We start from the raw sequence: 12210 nt of genomic DNA, 5'->3' as shown, positions 1-12210 counted from the left end.
GAGAATATTGTATTGCATTATATATGTGGAGGATTTTAATAGGTATGCTTATAAATAACATCCACTGCAGTTTTTTGAGCCGTTTGGAAATTTGTGAAATCGTCTCGGTTTTCTATAAGAATTTTAATCCCCTAAGCCGCTTATCAGCTTTGTGGAGTATTCTTGAAGTTTTGTAAAGCCATTTTGTAACTATTTGGAATGCACGTATGTTCTGTGATTTTTTAATATATATTTTGTGACAATGTTACCTTGTATGAGATTTTTCACTGATTTATACCCGTGAATTTTGGAAGTCATGCCTTTCCTAAAATCTTTAAATGTTATTAAACTTTGCCAGTTTTAATAATAAATATTCATAGTTATTGTTGCGTTCTCATATTTAGAACTTTTTACGTTTCCTCTGTAATTTTATTTCTGTATTTTAAATTCCAAATTTTTACGAAAATAATTTGCTATTAGTCTTGCTGTTATTACTACTTTTTCCCTTATTGTAAGTAATATTTTTATTCCAAAATTTCCTGCATATATTTTTTAGATCCATTGTTTTCTGTTATTTTTATTTAAAGTTGTGTAAAGTCTTTTCTTTTACTGCATTTTTATGTATTTTACTGTACGTGTATGTATGTATGTATACAGATATACGTTTTAGCAATTCCTTGCTATTTCTTGTAGATTTTATTGATCACTTTATATTTTACCTTTAGCAAGCACAATTAAAATATCTTAAATGATCTTTACCAATTTATTCCGTTGTTTAGATATTTTCCCTCGTGTATATTATTAAATTATTTTTACAAATACTTTTAATGACAACTTAAAATTATGTAGGTTAATAAATGAATTTTGTTTTATTTTCAGTAGATTTTTATGAATTTTCAGCCGCAGTTTATTATTCTTAAAAGGAGCATTATTATTATTTTTTTTGGCTACTTGTTTTTGCTTTACACATTTAAGTAAAGTTTCTTTTACAGTCTTTTGTAGAGATTTAAAATGTATATACTCTTTCGTTCCCCGCACATGAATACTCTTTATATGCTTTGTATTTATTACTCTTTTATTCGGTATTTATGAATGTTGTTTATATTCTTTGTATTACTTTTATTACTCTTTTATTCTACAGGCATAAATACTTTTTATATTATTATCACATAAATGTTCTTTGTATTATATTTGCATAAGATTCTTATATTTATATAACCGAATGTAAACGATCTTCATATTCTCAGAAAGTATTAGAAAGAACTGCATAAGGAGTTTCACTTTTTCCAGATATTTTAATTTGTTTCTGAATTTTCTTATTATTGAAAACATTATATATTCACAATATTATTACCTTTTTTAATTATTTTACATTTTCACAACATTCTTTTTATATTTCTTGCCGTCAAAGCAGCAATTTCATTCTACATGGTTATTCTATATTTTATATAAAACGTATTTCTTAATAAGTATCTGTTATGAATTTTTGTAATAATTATATTGAGAGCTGAACACGAGTGTCTGAAAGTTTTATTAACGAGTGAATTAAACTGAATTATGAAAACTACGCATAATAGCTTTATAGCAGATTTATTGCACCTGAAAAATCCTTTTGGTATTGCAATTATTTTTCATATTGTCTTAATAGCAAAGCTGAAACATAAACTCTTTTCCTTATGGCATCTTCAAAATTTCTTTCCTCTGTGAGCTTTGAAAAGAAATAACATTATAAGCATTTTACGTTACAGTACAGTCTCGATCTGTCTTTCCCAAAAAGATTATTTTCCTGCAGCTATTGTTCGCCAGCTTCGCCTTTAAATATACGAAGTTATTACGCCTTATCTATCATTTCGCGAAGTATAATCTTTCAGCATTAATCGTTCATAAATTCCATTCCTGGAACAGCATTTTCTGCTTAGATCACTTTAAAAAACGTTTTAAATGAAGTACATATTTTTTAATTAAGTTACCTTGACTTCAAACTAAACGTCCGGCGACACGGTTATGAAGGAACCTAACAGCATATGATCCTCAGCTCCGCGTGATTGTTAGTAACGTCATTTATGAAGGCTGTTCCGGTATGAGTTACAATAAATTTATTTGTGTTATTTTTATTTCATATATCTCTATAAATTTTCACGGATTTCAGAGTTAGCTTTCATTTTTGGTCTACAATGAATATAGAAGAGGAATATAACAATGATTAAGAGATAGTCTCGAGTTTTAGCCGAGAATGTAAAACTTTACAAAATATTAAAGCATTCCCATATGCAGAAAAGTGGAAGCGAAACGAACCATAAATACATATAAGTTGTGTATTTTATGTTGTTTCAAAATTCATTCAAGAAACAAAAGACAATTTACGCCTTTTTTGGTTGTTTTTTATTAAAAAAACAGTTTTTAATGCTTTATTTATTCATCCTTAGAATAAAAGATGCTTTGCTAATGCGAAATAATTTCCCGGTTTAATCGTTTTCTTGCACTGAACTTTTCTCCTCTTTTGTATTGAAAAATAATAGATCGAGGCTGCACTGTATTTACTTTTTCTCAAATAAAAGCTTAAATTAATATTAAGTTTCCGAAGTTCCAAAGTATTCGAAGATTTTTTAAATCTCCAAAAAGGAGTAAAAATAATTTCTTTCATAATTTATAAAAGTCAGTGTTTAGTAATTTTGATATATTAAGAAATTAATTATATATTCTCTCATTTTATTAAATTATAGTTTACATAATTTTTCAATAAGCATAGTTAATAGGTTAAGGAATTAATACACTAATATATCAAGAAATGAATTATATTTTCTTTCATTTTTTTTAAATTTAAGTTTAAATAATTTGCCAATAAATGAATTATTAATCAACTCTCACTCAGAATTTGTTATTATTGCAAATTTTTAAAATGTATTAATTATGCTACTCAATTTTCAGTTTTAAAGTTCGAAATATTAACATATCTTATGTAAACTTTACATAGTGTCATATTGCTAAAAGTTTATATAATGCCTGTAATTTAAAAAAATTTCTTTTCTTTATACACCTTTTGAAACGGAACCCTTGTACTTCTGATAAAGTTAGAAAGGTAAATCGGAAAACTATAATTCTCTGACTAAAATCTGCTTTATAACCTTAACATAAAAGAAAGTTAGAACTATTGATCTTTATTTTGGTATTAAAAAAAGCATTTATCTGGCGTTCATTTGTACCTAGCAGTCCTTTGGTTTGTATTACTAATTAGCAAATTACAATATTATCTTGAATATTTAATTTTAATTAATATCTTTCTGTAAGTTTTCACTGATTTCAGAGTTATCTGTAAAATATTTTAAATTATTTTTACATTTGATAATGAAGCACAAATATTGACACATTTAATCACCTATAAATAAATAAATAAAAAAAAATTAGCGCCATATCAGTACGAAACATATCGTATTTCCTCGCTTACTTCCCCTCCCCCTTTTTTACTAATTTTATCGTCCAAAAGTCGATAGGGCAGAATTATGCGAATAATTTGATTTCCGAAGGCGCAATTACATTAATAACATAGCAAAGGAAATGTAGTCATGGATAAACTATAGGTAACTATCATGCTATTATTTCTTTAAAATAAATGTTGCGTCCCAATAAGAATACATAATAATATTAATATTGCAATATTTAATTAGATATTTTCATTTCCACTTCCCTGTAACCCGAATCTCGCCCGTTCTTATTGTTGTTTCAAATGCTCCTTGAGCTTTAAATCAATAACTAATGCAGGTAAATGTGAAGCTGATTGAGCGTTAGTTCTTTTTTGCTGTGACTGCTCAGTGATCGCTGTGACTGGTCAGTTCTTGTATTAAGCTGGCAATAAAGTTCAACAGTTACAAGGAAAAGGTTCGGTGGGACCTTCACAGGTAGTTTGAGAGGTTTTTGTCTTTGTTAGTAAGACGAAAGCAGTCACTATGTGGACTAATCCATTTTTAAATTTAGGGAAGCTCGTTCTCTGTATGCACTGAGGAGGGAGAAAATTACCGCAAATATTTTAAATATTTTCAGAATGGGGCGCTAAAATGCTAGGTAGGAAAATATTCGAGGACATGTGGTATTTAATTTAATCTAGAATGATTATTTAACTAAACATTTATTTGAAGAAACTTTCAATTTTTTGTTACGACAAAAATATTCTGGATTTTATATAAAAAGTGTATTTGAAACATCTAGGGTCGCTGGATGTATGCATTTAATTTTCGCATTTCTTGTAAACTGAAAATTGAGAATCTTTTATTGAAACTTCGACTTATTCTTTAGAAGTTAAATAAAATTATCTCTTTTTAGATTAAAAGTTATTTACATACTCACTACTCTAGTGAAAATTTAACACAAAAAATTCTACAATTAGAGCAGAAGAAATTCTAGAATTACAATTCGAGTACTTTGTACGATTATATTCTTCTGAATAAATTACTGGAAATTAATTCATGAATTTCTTGACCTAACATAAAATTCGGCATTTTTAATGCAGTGTGATTATATTAGCTCTTTGATGTGTTTTCTAGGATTATTGGTAAAAAAAATAAATTTGCCTTGAAGATTTATTAAAACATTTTATACTAATTTTACTACGAGTTAATGACATTTTGAATGTCCTAATTGGTTATTAGACTGAATTTCGACGAGTTTAAATAAACCTTAATTTATAACCAATCGTGCAACAGAAGATGCCATTTGATAAAAGTGTTTTTTGTGAATAATTTTTTATGCTGTGAAAACAAAGAAGAACGTTTATTCTATCTTTTATTGATCTAAAATATCAGAAATGTAAAATGATTTCTAAATTACTTTCCAGTATTCGAAATGCAGGTCACATTCAGCCAGCAACTTATTTATTTCATATTTTTTTCTTTTCATAAGTGAAAATATCATAAAAATGAAAACTTTCTTCATCTGAGAATAGGTAGCGAACTTCCTTTTACGTTATTTTTACGAATATGTTAAATACCCTATATAAATGAAGCGTACGGCGATTTTAAATATTGGTCCTTACAGCATATTTTTACATGTTATTATCACTAAATAGGAATTTACTTAAGGATTAATACAAATATAATTTTGGATTCAGTGGTTACCAAAGGGATATTGAATGTCATATTTAGTTTTTTATTAGAACTCTAAAAAATTTCTATTAATATATAAAATGTTTAACGAATGAAAAATGTCTTTTGTTATGCAATTATAAGCTACTTTTTGAGAATGAATGCCCAGCTGGAAAAATTCTCTTTTTGCATCAGCATCGTTATATATTTTATGCATGTAGTTTTTGAAACGTGTTTTCCTACCTATTTTTATGTCATAAATGCTGTATTTTATACCTGTATGCTTCAAAACTTTCCATTACGCTAATAAAATACGTAAACAGCTTTATTTGCTGCTCTATCATTCGTTTATTCTTTGTTTTTTGTTGTTTTATATTTGTTTTGAAATACAGAAAATATTTTCTATAACACAGCATCAAACAGTAGAACAGTTTTAATCTTAGTTACAATTTAAGTAGTTTGATAGTTTAACTTGTCTTCTATGATTCATATTCTCTTATCACTCCAATATTTGTCGTGCGTTACTAGAGCTTCAGAAAAGTGAATCCATTACCTATATGAGAAAAACCACATCTACTTTATCCTGAGTCATGAAACCCATTGTCAAATCTGAATGTCATGTGAGCTATCTATCAATGCAGCAGCTCACAGAATTGAATTATAAGTTACACTTGTATAAAATATTTTAAATTGTAAGCCGTTTAATTGAAAATGAAGCTTCCATCATTTCATCATTTTGAGTTGTAGTGCGGTTCTATAAAATCAAAAATCTTTAAAATATTTGCTACTAATTTAGACAGCAAAACATAATATATATATATATATTGAAAACATTGTATAAATAGTACTTTTAAAACAATATCCTGCGCGATTGCTGCTAAGATTGACATAAAATAATTATTTAATTAAGTTAAATTTTAACTGAACAGGCAATTTATGAATTAAAATTTGTAATTTAATCAACTTATTAAAATAATTAAAATTAGTGGATTTTCTGAAATTAACTTGGAACGAGTTCAAAATGTAATTAAGAAAATATACAAAAAATACAGAAACTACGATGCAATTATGAAAACGCTGTTTTGTACATATATATATACATCAGGTATGTCAAACTCAGTAACTCGAGTATAGTATTTCAAGCCGCAAGAAAAAAATCATTTTCATACTTAATGATGTGTTTAAAAACTTTATAACTTCATAAATTCTTACCAGATTCTGTAGTTTTAAAAAAAAAATAAAACAAACATAAAGCAATCCTAGTAGTAGTTGGATACTTATTGTTTTTTCTCCTGATACATGGCATCAATTTTCCTGATTTCTGATAATACTGTCCATAAATGAGCTAGCATTTTCTCAACGTCGGTTTAGAAATATTTTTGTAAAGGGAGCATCTTAAGAGATCGTTTTAGCTTTCGGTTAAATATACGCCTCCATATGGGTCTGAAGTTGAATATATGTTTACATATGAATCTGAGGCTGCGCATATGTCTTGATATATAATGCCAATTTTTATTGATGTATAATAATCATATACTTTTTGTTATTTTCTCGGAGTGATTCGAAGGCTCTGCGAGTTCGATATGCTTGATATAAATAGTTACATTTTCATTCAGTTAAAATTAATTAAGTACTTATTCATGCTATACGAGATACTGCCACATTTTACTCTGCTCAGAAACATATTATGCATACATGAGAAAATTGGTACAAAATGTTTTTTTTTATTTCTGACTTCTTATATTTGATACAAATATAATGGAAGGAAGAATCCATTTTCTAATCAAAAGAGAAGTATATTGTATTAGATTAAGACAGAATCACAAAATATGCAATTAGCCAAGCATTCTCAAGCCAAAGGATACTATTATACTACATATGTATGTGATAAATTTTGTTGCAAGTGATGACTTGAGGAGAAAACAGAGCAGCGCGTACACGAATAGGGTGTGTGATAAAAGATGAAACGTTCATACGTTGAATATTTTGTGGATAACAGAACATATAATTTTATTTTCTTAAAGAATAATTTCTTATGACTTTCATTTCTTCACATCACTATGGGTGCGACAAGCACCCCACCCCACATTTCTGTATTCACTGATCACATTTAACAGAATATATATAATAGAAGATATTGTATCTGAAATATTAACATTTTGTTTATCTTTTTATTCACATACTATCATTACATTTTAAAGACTTTTTCAACGAAATTATTTAATATTTTTAAACATCCTTCAGGGATAAATATAAAAAAGGCTTCTCGTGTCTCAGCTTTATTTATTTCAGGATTTGAAAAAAGTATAAAAAACAATTCCTGTTTTACTCATTAAAAGTTTGAAATGTCATCAACACTTCTATATGTAATTACACTGGAAATTTGATATATAGTGTATAGTATGATATATATATATATATATATCATACTATATACGACTTTCGGTCGCTTTCTCTTTCACACATATATATCTATGTATGTGTGTGTGTTTGTTAGTATAACCCCACCAGCGGCCGAGCGGTAAAAGACGCTGAACACTGGTAGTTCGGTCTGAGGTTCGAATCCCGCGAACGGGCTGGCTGCATGGGCGTTTTCGTGGTTTTCCCCATGTGTAACGTGTATACGAGCCAGTTTCCCTTAGAAAGTCCTCCACGAAAGGCATCCCTCCCTTTAGGCAGATAGCCCTCGTCTGCTTTGCCATAATTAAATACACCACCACCACACTTTGTTAGTATAAAATACCTTAAATTGTAACAGTATTTTAGTGTGTTTAAATATCGTAGACTCAATATTAAATACATTTTAAATAAATTCATGTAAGTGATATTAAGACATGTATATAGCAATGTGAAATAACAGGATCAAATGAATATGCCAAAATGTACCAATAATTTCTTTTACTGGTCTTTTAAGCTAGAATTTAAAGTAAAAACGAACAAGATCAATTGAATATGCCAAAATATATCAACAATTTTATTAAAAATACTTGTCTTTTATTAAAAGCGGGGATTTGAAGTAAAAAATATCACATCTCTTGGCTTTTAAATTTTCGAAAAAAAATTATAGTTTTGATAAAAATGTTTTTTCCTCTAACTTGAATGAAATGTATTGATACAAATTAAAAAGAGTGCATTACTAATAAATGTTATTTCATCAATTATTTACAGATATTATGCAATGTTCTTCTCACCACACACACAAAAATATTATGAATAGGAGTAAGAATTAAAAGACAACTTTGAATATTCTTTCTTGTATTTCTTTAAAACCGTTGCTTTATTACATATTCTTTAAACATTTCTCAGCTCTATCTTTATATCACAATAGAACTGGGCGATTTCGGTGAAGGCATTTTAATGTATTATCCATTTTTATGTGTTTTAAATTTAATTTATAGGCTAGAGTTACATTTTTATAACAAAAGATGTCTAACAGAAAGTTATAACTTATTACTTGAGCTTAGAAAGGCAGTGAATTCTCTCTAAGCAACCGCTTTCTTCAGTCTATTTGCTTCAAAAATGAGCAATATTTCTGAAAACAGGAATAAATATCAGTATCGATTATCACACTTTTAAGACAACCACTTTTACTGAAGACTGAAATGATCTGAAACCGCAGATTGTCTTTTAGTGGATGTTAATTGCATATGGCAAATTCATTCTGATAAACTATTTTGATCATTGGTCAATTACAAATTACTTTTTTATTACAAAGTTACCTTCCAACCTGATATCTTAGATGCAACAACCTTGCACGTCCGTTAAATGCGATAAATTTGTAGACTGCTAGTTGACTTAATTAAAACAAAACATGGTAGAAGCTATCAACCAAAAAGAAGCTACCTTCGTGGACGATATCTGAAAGAAAATTATTTCGTTAACGCGTTGCATATTAAGAAAAAACGAAAATGCACATCGGTAAAACGGAAAACTTATACAGAAACTCACGGACAACTTATACAGACTATCTAGATTTTCGGAGCGAGAAATAAGAAAAATCATTTGCGTCCTTGGCGGAAATCGAACCATTTATTCATTAACTGCTTAAGGGATGTGGTAACCCCAACAGCACAAGATCGTGATCAAGAAGAATGCTGCAGTCATCATTTCTTACTAAAATCACTTCTTAAAAAGATTTTAATGTTTCGAAAGTAGTAAAATATATATAATTTGTTAATTAACAAAACAGTACAGTACTATTAATGACATCTTACAATAATTAAAGTGCATTATAATATAAGTGACGTGTTCCTGTAGTCATATATGATTATTACTAATTGTATTTACCTTCATTAAATAGAAGCATATCAGTGTTAATATTCTTTTCTTTATAATCTTGTGCTCTTTTATGTGAATATCTTAGAAAGATAAAAAGCATTTAACGGCTTACACACTATTCTTATATGAATTATGTAAATGATTAAATTTAGCAATTTAAATTTAAGTACTTGCAATAAAGGAATAAATTTCTAGGTCAGGTCTCTTAACTCGGCTGAGCTTTGTCAGTGGGCGGGTGTTTATGTACATATATATATATATATATATATATATATATATATAAATTGTTTCATAAGAATAAATTGAATTTAATTAAAAAAATTAAATTTAAATACATATTTAATTAAATATTCTTTGCGCCATTGCTGCAAGGAATGAAATTTAAATTTAAACAAATTCAAATTCTTAACAAATACGTATAAAAGTAAAAAAGCAAATTTAAATTCTAAAAAAAGGAAAAAAGCCAAAATAATTTAAAATAATTTTTTAAAAAAATGTGCAAACACGTAAAAGATTTAATTCTCGAACTAATCTACAATATCATTTAAATTCAGAAGCATAAGCAAATCAAGTGCAAAATCTATCCATGAAAATAAATCTACTAATTTAATAAATTAAAATTAAACAATTTTTTTAAAAAATGCATATGTGAATGACCGTAGAGTAGGCAGGAGACAGACTTATCAAGGGGAAGTTGCCTCCAAACCTAACTCTCCAATCATTCAATTCGTGTTTCGTCATTCATGCAGGCAAGGGTAAAAGTCAAAACCAAAAGTAATTCCAATAAAGTGGTACCCTTAGAAATTAACATTTAAGCATTACCATTTAAGAATTAAAGTTCAAAAAGGAAAATACTAATGAAGTCTTTTGAGTAACAAGCAAGTAAAGTCAAGAATTAAACATTTTCTTAAAAAATTAAATTTTTAAAAAATTAATTTTTTATAAAATAATAATTAAAAAAATCTAGAAACCAATGTATTTTAGAAATCCTTGTCTACAGAAACTTCCCCTACACGAATATGCATATCAATAAAAAGAAACTATAAAAGAACTATACATAATCCATATAAACCAATAAGAAACAAAAAGAACTAATTCACAATTTTTAAAAAACAAATATATATTTAAAAATATAATTTCATATTTAGAAAATACTTAGATACTACATAAAAAATAAAAAAAAAATTTAAAAAATTTAAAGCAAGTAAATAGTAAGTTTTAATTCTAACTTACCTACTATATGAGTGTTGGGGTCTGCAAAAGTGTTGTGAAAGAGAAGTAAGTGTGTTCTTCAAATTATATAGATGGCGCTTATGTAGGTAAAGTTGAGTGTCAAGCTGCTATCTTTGTTATAGTAAAAAAAAAAAAAAAATTGTAAACATTAATATTAAAAATTAAATTACATTAAACTAAAAATCCTAAAGGTAGTAATATCAATTATTTAGGGAGTTAAGTAACTGAGCCAATCAAGAGATGTAAGTTTGCTTGAAGGAAATTAAAGTGAAGTGGTATGTGAAAAAAAATGTAAACTGTTTGTAATTTGAAATGTGTGTTCTGTTGAAAAATTGTGAAAATTGTTAAAAAATTAAGTAAAAGATATTTTGTGTGAAAATTGCAAAAAATTAAAGTAATTAAGAAAAACTGAAATGTTTTAATATTAAAGTTTTAAAGTAAAATTTCCTAAAATTTTTTTGAAATGAAGTCCTTAAAAAACCTCTAAAAATTCCCAAAAATTCCTTTAGGAAGTTAAATAAAACTTAAATTTGATGAAAGAAAATATTAAAAGTTTAATGAACTTGATTTCAATTGGTATATCAAAACTTAACTAAATACAGGCTAAAGTATGGAAAATTAAAGTATTAAAAATTGTGAATTAGTTCTTTTTGTTTCTTATTGGTTTATATGGATTATGTATAGTTCTTTTATAGTTTCTTTTTACTGATATGCATATTCGTGTAGGAGAAGTTTCTGTAGACAAGGATTTCTAAAATACATTAGTTTCTAGATTTTTTTTATTATTATTTTATAAAAAATTAAATTTTACAAAATTTAATTTTTAAGAAAAAGTTTAATTCTTGACTTTACTTGCTTGTTACTCAAAAGACTTCATTAGTATTTTCCTTTTTGAACTTTAATTCTTAAATGGTAATGCTTAAATGTTAATTTCTAAGGGTACCACTTTATTGGAATTACTTTTGGTTTTGACTTTTACCCTTGCCTGCATGAATGACGAAACACGAATTGAATGATTGGAGAGTTAGGTTTGGAGGCAACTTCCCCTTGATAAGTCTGTCTCCTGGCTACTCTACGGTCATTCACATATGCATTTTTTAAAAAAATTGTTTAATTTTAATTTATTAAATTAGTAGATTTATTTTCATGGTTTGCACTTGATTTGCTTATGCTTCTGAATTTAAATGATATTGTAGATTAGCTCGAGAATTAAATCTTTTACATGTTTGCACATTTTTTTTAATTATTTTAAATTATTTTAAATTATTTTGGCTTTTTTCCTTTTTTTAGAATTTAAATTTGCTTTTTTACTTTTATACGTATTTGTTAAGAATTTGAGTTTGTTTAGATTTATATATATATAAATAATTTTCCCCTTGCATAACGTGAATACGAGCTAGTTTCCTTCAGTCTTCTTCAAAGGAATCCCTCCATTTATGCAAGCAGCCATTGCATCCATGGCCATATTCGAATAACCTACCCTTAAATTAAGATCTTTAATTTGGCTGATGACAGTTAGAAATGTTATTAATAGATAATTGATTGGTAAAAAATTAATTTCCATATAAAATAATGGTTTTTGTAATTAACAAAATTTGTTTCTTAATTGCAGTTTTATTAATTTTTAAATATCACTTATTCCAAA

The sequence above is a fragment of the Stegodyphus dumicola genome, chromosome 6 (assembly GCF_044657685.1).
Source record: "Stegodyphus dumicola isolate Sdum_Otavi_A_Nest chromosome 6, ASM4465768v1".
NCBI classification, from domain to species: Eukaryota; Metazoa; Arthropoda; class Arachnida; order Araneae; family Eresidae; genus Stegodyphus; species Stegodyphus dumicola.
The sequence above is the reverse complement of the archived record's forward strand: the minus strand, read 5'-3'. Positions refer to the sequence as shown.